Source organism: Limulus polyphemus, unplaced genomic scaffold (genome assembly GCF_000517525.1).
Source record: "Limulus polyphemus unplaced genomic scaffold, Limulus_polyphemus-2.1.2 Scaffold3232, whole genome shotgun sequence".
Taxonomy (NCBI): domain Eukaryota; kingdom Metazoa; phylum Arthropoda; class Merostomata; order Xiphosura; family Limulidae; genus Limulus; species Limulus polyphemus.
The window spans coordinates 107,454-117,026 of NW_013668842.1; the positions used below are offsets into that span (position 1 = coordinate 107,454).

Consider the following 9,573-nt stretch of genomic DNA (forward strand, 5'->3'; position numbering starts at 1 on the left):
GAATTATAGGGAGACTACTAGATTGGAGGTAGTCTGGTATATATAAGATGGTCACAACGTAACAGAGGGATTGAGTAATTGAATGTATGCGGACAAAATATTGTTGGTGACGTGAGACGTGAGTTATAGCGCTTGATTATAGAGCGACTGTTGAAATTAAGTGTATCGTAAAGTTGTATTCGGAAAGAATAGACCAGTTTTATTAAGAAAGGACTTATGTCGTTTAAAGTTTTGTCGGAAAGAATTTACGGAAAATTAACGAACGAACGGAGACGTAACAGTATTTATTACTGACCCTGAATTAATAACTAATATTCGTTTAACTTAGGTTACCAGATTGTCGTGACGTAATCAAAACCATTCTAAGTATTGGAGGTCTACTTTAACGTCATGTGCTCTCAAACTAACATCTATAGTCAAACATTAAAAATACACGATAACAATAGTTTTTTGTTAGGTAAGACAAAACTCAAAATTGTGAGTTAAAAAAAAAGAGATGTACAATAATTTTGTGTGATGTTTCTAAAAATATATATGCTACTCGAATTGCCCGAGACTTTTAATTTTTAATTTCTAAATCAGGTAGAACACATCACTACCATTATGTTAGAAACAATTGTGTTTCATAATAATTTTTTTCTGCTGTAATAAGTTCATCTCACAATGAAACATGGAACTATATTCTTTTGGCATAAAAGCTTTGAAATGATGCTTAACACACTTTGTATAATACAAGTTACAGTACATAGAGGTATGGTGCAGCATAGGTGACATATGTTGATATAATTATAAGTATATGGTGAGTGTATTTCTTGGAATTGCCTTTGCAGTAAACGTTGAGAAACGTTTAAGATGTAGGTTCTTCATTCTCTATTATACTACTAAAGTTAATTAACACGGTTGTTAAAACTCTTAACAATAACAAGTTTCTCCTGATTGTAATTTTTAAGCACATGCCATTTTATACAGTTTCTGCCGTAGTCTTTATTTAGGCTTAGGTTGGACTGATTCAGTGATTCCATTTTTGACAAATGATGTGTTGTGTAAAATATTAATTAAATGTATTATGTTAACTTACAGTATTCTGTCTTTTTATTTTGACCTTTATCATACGTTAGATACAACTTAGAAATGCTAAAATAAAGCCCTTTATTCTCCTGAAAAAGAATAGTCAGCTATTCGAAAGCGCTCGAGTTTTGGGTCTCGTTTTGAAAATAAAGCCTGTTGTAAAAATAGGAAGTGATAACGTTAAAATAAATACTTGAAAAATTGCAAATCTGATATTAGTGATATTGAATTACTATTATTGGTGTTAATTAACATATAAAGTGACTAGGTAACCGGCGACGGTTAAGACATTCGTAATTTGCAGAGAGTAGAGATAAAATTGGGGTAAAAAGGACATTATTAATACTAATATTGTTTGAAAGTATTTTTAATAATATTAATAGTGTACTACCCTGAAAACGTATTGTAGATCTGTAACTTACAGTATAAGTGTAATGTTATTTCAATATTTGCCACATTTGGAGTGCAAAGTCATATATATACTCAGTTTATCAAATAATTTATAAGTAACATTTTAAAAACATACAGGCTGTACATAGAACCATTGCTGTTTACTGAGCTTATTTCTATTATTTATTAATATTATACTATCTTAAGTATTTCTGCTAATTAAGTGTTATGTGTTAGAATTAAAATGGTGTTGGATTTAATGAACTGGAGTTGTTTGACTGTTCCTATTTGTCAAAAGTTAAGCAATGTGGTTAAGATACTAGTGTATATAGCCTGGTGTATACTTTTTACATGTTAATCTGTTGATTATCACATATTCATATGCTTAGGTCTTAAGTCATGTCTATTATGCACTAATATTCATATACCAATCATTGTTCTTACATTATGTAATATATCATTAAAACTCGTATAATTTTTTCAGAAAAGGAGCAAATTTTTTGAATATATATAACTAAAGTGCTTATAAGTTATGAAGATTTTTTTAAATGGTGCTTTTTTTCAGAATAATTTGCATAATTATTTACACAGTTAATATTTTACCAGAATAACCATTATGTTACTTGAAAGATCATTTAATATGTGGAACATAAAATACATCATTTATTAGTTCAATCTATATGTACATACCCTGTCATCATTTTACATACTCTGCTTTATGTCTAACATGCTGTCAACGTATCTTGCATATATGTACATCAATCTGGTGTGTCTGATACTATCTTAATTATATATATATGTATGTATGTCATTGTGCCCATCACTTTTTGGTCTTCAGTGTAAATGTGTTATCATTTTACCTACTTTCCTGTACAGTACCTATATAGTTTGTTATCAAAGTACCTTGTATTTATGTACACTAATCTGTCTATTGTCTCAATTTTATGCACATTATTGTGTTCATCACTGTTTAATTTTTATGGCATTTTTTCAGAAAAGAAGGAAATATTCTGATCATATGTAACTTTAAAGTGTTCATAAGTTATGTATGCTTTTCTAAAGTGTGAGTATTATTATCATTTTACACTATGTATTTAACGTATTTTCAAGTGTCTTGTGTTTATGTACACCACTCTAGTTTATCTGACTACATTCTTCATTTTATGTTCATCACTGTGGCGTACATAGCTTTTGCTGTCTCAAAAAATAAATATTTCAAAAACATACTCTGTGTGAATTGTAATTTTCATCATTGAAATTTACCCATTATCTGGAAAATGTTAAGGCAAAACTAATTAAAAAAATTATATATATATTCTCTTTTTGATGTAAGTTGTAGAATATAACAATTTTCAGTATGAGTAATTGCTGTATAAGATTAACTGGTTTCTTTCATATTAAATGAATGCCTAAAATAGACATCTGTACTTTCTGTAACACTTCCTCATGGTGACATGAAGAGGAGATCATATATAAGTACAGTAAATCATTATCTGAGTTTTTCTTGAAATGTAAAAATATTTCTTTGATGTCAAAATGTGGAGCAGTAGATAGTTATATTTTGTAACTGTTTTGATATTCTGGAATACATTTTAAGTATTAGTTATGATTAAAAAAAAATTCAGAGTCTGTATTTTATTGAGTTCACAATGACATTTCTAGAATCCTATTTCGTCTATGGAAATGGTACTGCTTCCCACCATTTATTATGCTTGTGATAGTGCTTTTGCCTATTTAAACAGTGCCCCTTCCTCTCATTGGCTCAACATTAAGTCTGCAGGCTTATAACACTAAAAAAAGATACCAGAGGTGGGCACGACACAAATGGCCCTTGTGTAGCTTTATGCTTAACAACAAAACAAATAATCAGACTTTCATGGGCATTCAGCTGGATCTAAGTCTAATCAATGTAGCTGTCTTTGCCTCAGTTTATTCATTCTAATATGACTTTATATCACTTGATTAGCATGTTTTAATTCTGTATAACAGATTCATTCCCTCACAAATTGCAATGTCTTTTTCAAGGGAATCGGATCTTAAGAAAAATAGGTCAAGGCCAAGAAGTTTTTGCTCACTCTGACTGTTATCAAGTTATGAGGTAAGATTTCTGTCAATTTATTACCTCATCATATATCAGAATATGGTGTATAATGTTTCTTAGCTTCTCTAATAATGAATTTAAAAAAAAATTAATTTTTGTGGGATTTTGTACAGAACATCAGTTCTGTTTGTACTCGTAAAACAGTGTTAAAGCTTGACTTTTCAATATATATATATATGAAATCTTGTGAATGAGTAAGAAAAGGTGTGATGAAAAGAAATGCTTATGAAAATAAAAGTTGTTAGAATTGTTGAATATTAAAAAATTCAATTACATGAGTTACAAGAAACAACTTATAATGATAACTGATGTTATTTGAAGTTTTTTTACCCCATAAAAATGTAGTTTTGTTAATCCTTACAGTGTGAATATCTTAGCAGTGATTTTACATTTTGAATGATGTGTTTGTGTTGCTTAAGTGAATACCTTCACTCAAAGAAAGTTGTACATGTGAAAATATTTTGAGTCAAGATAAATCAATTTTTCAGAATATAAATACACATTTGATGAGATGATCTTTAATTTTACAACGTATAATTTCTTGATATGTTTTTGCGGATGAATTCATGGTTATCAAAGACGTAGAAATATTTACAGAAATTCTATCAATGAAGGGCACACATTAATCCATAATAAAGTGATCCTCATTTTTTTTAAGACTCATGATGTAGATAAATGAATATGTAGAATTAATCATACATGGGCTTTTCTTTACATTAAAATATCTTGCACAATGAAAGCCAAAAACTCACAACTAAAAGTATTTTAACGTAAAGAAAAGTGCCATGTATGTTTTTTCTGTAATATTAAAATTCATCACTTCAAACAATTTACCACAATGCTTCTTTCACTTAACAACATAAGTGAGATGGATGTATAGTAAAATATAATTAATGAATATTTCACCCTAAATAATTACCTTCTGAATTCTAGTTTCTAAAGATTATAAGAATTGTTTCATATTCATTAGCAATAATATTATGGTGATCAAATTATATTATTAATAGTCATCTGTTTCTTCTAAAGGCCCTTGTTATGGAGAAATCGGTGAGCTTGGAAATGAAGATGTTCCTAAGGTCTCGTATGATAGTATAATGAAATACTGCTGAAGATAACTGAAAATGCCAAGAAGTTCCACAGATGTGTATAGTCCTGTTAGAACTAAAAAGACTAGACTTTACAAAATCTTTAGTGATAACCAAAAAATCTTCATGTCAATTATAAATATTGAATCAGCTGAAAATTATACTTATAAAACATAATGATAGTTACTGGTGAATACATTTACATTTCAACATTATTGCTACATCAAAAGCTAGTATAAAATAGCTAAATTTCCCAACTTGAAATTTTATGATGAAAATAAGAGTATGTGAAATCTAATGATTATATACTCAACTTTTGGTGTATACTGTTGTGTTACATTTCTTATTGTATCATTAGTATAATATCAAACTCTGTAATACTATATTTATAAAAATGTAACATTGTGGCATTTTCTTTGTGTTTAGGTTTCAGGAGAATCAAACCTAAGGTCCAGGATCCCAGTAAGACTTTTACTGAAGTATTTAATGATATTCCAAAAGCTATTGGAATGACAGAAAAAACATATTTAATGATAATCAATAGTTTTTTTGTTAATGGTAATGATGCTAAAATTGTGGCAAGAGAAGCAAATGTGACAGAAGATGCAGTAAAGGCTGCTGTGTCTCTTCATCTGAAATATAATCTGCTTACAACTGATGTGTCTCAACCAACGAGCTTTACTTCATGCAAGTCTAAAACAAGCGCTGGTAAAGCTATTGTCTTATCAGCTGAACAAGAAGAATTGTTAGTGCAGTACAAACTACAAAACGCCAGAGCAACATTAAAGGATTTGCAGGCTTTTGTCAGAGAAGATAGGGATACTTTTCCACAGATCACTAACATTGGACTGTCAACTTTGTACAACATTTTGAAACGGCATGGAATGAACACCAGTAGAAGGCGGTATAAATTTTAGTTAAAAATGTAGTTAGAGCTCTGTGATAAAGAAACAATGATACAGCTCTAGGAAAGTGGTTATTTGAAGGCATCCGTGAATATATTTGAGATTTTTATTATGTTTAAGTTATTATTTTTGACTATTTTTTGTAACATATGAATATTAAAGTACAGAAGAAATCTGTTAAAGTGTGATCAGAATTTAACAATTGAAATATAAAAAAAATGTTTATCAAAAATATTGAAGTGTGGTTGACTGTAATAGGGTATCTGTTGGAAACAGTTTCATGCAAACATTTTTGCAGGTTCTTTTCGAGTTGAAAAATATGAGTCTTATATTAAAAATGGAAGATGGCATATGCAATTTTATAAGTTTTATGGGTCTGGGTACTTAGATTATTTTTGAACAATAGAGTAGACAAGACTAAAAAGGGAGTTTTATATTAGAATGTTTGAACTTCATACACCTAATTTGCTCTACACGTGTGATATTTATTTACCTCAAAGATTTAATTTTTCTTTTACAGAGATTGGACCTAAACTTAGAACTAAACTGGATCATTTAACAGATTAGTGAATTTAATGACAAATCTAGTTATAAGTGTAAACTTAGACTTGTAGAAACTTTAGGAAGTTTGTAAAAAATTAGTCTATAGCTTTTGTAGGCTTTTCAGATTTAAAATTTTTGGCTAACAGTTTAATTTTGTTTGATGCTCATTCAGTTTTGTTAAACATTTGTATTGTGAATAGCATTTTTTTTAATCATTGAAAATGTTTAACCAAAAACTTGGTTTGAATTTATTATTAATTACCAAAATATTTTACAAACACTATAACTAAACAGCACTTAGATTACCTTTCCTGAACACACACAAAATTGTAGACAGAGAATAGAATTAGATGTAACTGTTGCCAAAGGTTGTGTGACTAGTAAAGCCAAGGTTTGATGAAAGGATAAAAGTGGTTGGCTGAGAATGTAATGTGTCAAATGAAATGGAAATGATTATTGGAACATTCAAAGTTGAATGCCTGAGTTTATTGATACAGCTTTATTAATGATGTTATTATGTATACTGTTTTCTTGAATGGTTTATTATTAACGATATTATGTGTACTGAAAATCTTTAATTCAGACAATTAATACTGTAATTAAAAGAAAGGAAAAAAGATTAAGGAAAAAGAAGCATAAAAGGAGATGCTGGCATGTGTTATGATTCTCGTTGTAGAAAATGGATTTTATTGATGTTGTATACTATACTTATGAAATTTAATAAGTTTGCAGTATATAAGTAGGTATACTGTTAAAAGAATATATTACTTGAAATGAACTTTGAACTATATTAAAAGCAATTAGGACATGTGAAGACCAGCCAAAAAAACTGCAACCGTATATATATATGTTTGACATATATTCTTAAAATATTTTGTATTTAGTACAGGGATTACAGCAGTTTTGAGGAAAATAGTATTACATTGTCATGCATTCAAAGTATTGAGGAAAATTATATATCAGCTTCTTCAAAGGCAACTGAAACAATGGAGTTATATTAACTTGTTAAAATCACACAAAATGATCACAAGTTGACTTGTACAGTTTTAACTTCTTGAGCAAGCAGTTTTTATATGTGCATTTAAACTATAATGGAATGGAAAATGATTATTGAAAAAAATCCATAAAACTGATTATTTTGGAAAATCTGCTGAGTTTTATTGAATATTGAAGTGACTATGCCTGTTTGTGTTGTTTTAATGTAATACAAATAATTCTGGATTAACAGTAAATGCTATGATATAGAATTATATGTAAATGATGTTAGGCTAAAATATTACTTTCATTTGTGTGGTAACTGAGTGGCTGATGGTATAGAAAAATGTTACTTATAAACTGTTATTGAATAAGCTTTATTGATGCAACTTTGATGACTGCATTATTTTTATAAATCCTCTAATGAAGCATACAAGAATGTCAGATCAATTTATTTAAGCTAAATTTGATTACACAATGCAGATAAACAGTTACTACATTTTAAGATACCAAACAAAAGATAGAAAGATATCAGTACACATTCATAAATGTTTTATTACCTCCTGTGATTTTTTAAGAGAATGGTTTTCTCACCTTTTCTGTGTCGTCATCATGTAGTTTATAAGTGATTTCATCCTTTAATTTACTTTTTCTTAATCATAAAGCTTTTACATGTTTGAAACTGCAAGGTTAAAACTAATATTTTGAACTTGTCACTTTGGATGCTTTGGTGAGAAAAGTAAAAATGTTTTTTGCTCATATAATGGTTTTAGGGATATTGAAAAGATGCAGATTCTGACAAAAACTTAATTTCAGTTGCTTCATACATCTGCACATTAGTATTTTCAGTTTGAGTCATTTGTCTTTAGAGTAAAATTGCTTGAAAAGATGTGTATATGCTGATATAAATGGTGTTGTAAAAGTATATAATATTTTTAGTAATTACTATACTAAACAAAAGATGTTTGATTTTGAATATTGACAGGTATGTATATGTTGTAAAGTAAGAGCTTTTTATTTGCTTAAAGTTGTGGGTGGATTCAGTATAGTTTCGATACTGATGAACATTCATCTGTAATATCACTTTTTTTATATCTGTAAATAATGTTTTGTAATGGAAATGTTCATACTGAATGTATGTTTGTATCTGTTTAAGGATGTATTAGTGTAGGAATAAAAAAACTTTACCAAAGTCACTGTGGGGATGAATTGTGGTGTAACACATGAAGCATATAAACTGAAAGGTATAGGAGACCTAATACAAATGATTTATAGAATATACTTGTAGTGGTCAAATGTAATAACTTAGATAATCCTTATGTGATTTAAGTGATGTTCATTCTGCCCACTTAGAAAACACATTCACACCATAACAAATTATCATGTTAAGTTACTTATTTGTTAATATCATTGCTCAGTTTTTTGTGTGTAATAGATACATTCACACCATAACAAATTATCAGGTTAAGTTACTTATTTGTTAATATCATTGCTCAGTTTTTGTGTGTAATAAATACATTCACACCGTAACAAATTATCATGTTAAGTTACTTATTCGTTAATATCATTGCTCAGTTTTTGTGTGTAATAGATACATTCACACCATAACAAATTATCATGTTAAGTTACTTATTCGTTAATATCATTGCTCAGTTTTTTGTGTGTAATAAATACATTCACACCGTAACAAATTATCATGTTAAGTTACTTATTTGTTAATTTCATTGTTCAGTTTTTTTATGTGTGTGTGTATAATAAATACCTCACTGAATTGGTTTTGTTTTATATTCACTTAAAGAGTAGCATTTCAGTGGGTTTCTTAAAAAGAAAAATATACCAGTTCATAATTGTTAAGTTTGGATAATTTTGATAATTAACTTAGTCAAGCTTTAATATATAAAGGTTTAATTTTAATTTTTTTATCAGCAGGGCCATTGCTGTGTAGAAGGAAATTATCTGTCAGTACCAAGGAGTGCAAGTTTCTGGAACTTTACTGTACTCATTGTAAAAAATCCTTCTCTAACAAGACAAACTACACCCAACATATGAGTCATCATGGACCTTACAAGAGACATTACCTTTGTAACATCTGCAACAAGTCCTTCTTATGGAGAAACAATGTGTATACTCACAAAAAAACAGTGCATGGAATACTGCCAAATCGAGGTCAACAGTCCTCCAGATAAGTTATGACAAAAAATAGCATAGCTATGAACAGTTGCATTTTAGTAAAATTATTTTTTGTTACAGAAATATTTGATTATACTCTGGTTTATTAGGTTGGTATCCTGTGAACATTAGTAATGTTGAAATAATATGTAATATTCAAATTAAAACTCTTGTGTCTTTTGACTTGTTAGCATTAGGTTATTAGTGTACTTTTGACCCATTTATTCATATGATTGATGTATCAGAATAGTATCTGTCAAAGTATATTTCAATTTGAGAGAGACTGCCATATTGAATGAAATATGCATTATTTTATACCAAGGTCCAACTTTATGTG

General features: G+C 28.8%; 1 long non-coding RNA gene across 2 annotated transcripts; it reads left to right on the forward strand.

Annotated features, from left to right (window-relative positions):
- The first annotated feature begins 616 nt into the window (after positions 1 to 616).
- On the forward strand, positions 617 to 8,259 carry LOC111088160. Of its 2 annotated transcripts, none has more exons than XR_002612765.1 (3): positions 617 to 854; positions 3,484 to 3,556; positions 4,586 to 8,259. It is a non-coding gene; the product is annotated as an uncharacterized LOC111088160 (long non-coding RNA). The 2 variants fall into 2 exon arrangements; XR_002612766.1 differs by having other exon boundaries at positions 738 to 799.
- The last annotated feature ends 1,314 nt before the right edge of the window (positions 8,260 to 9,573 follow it).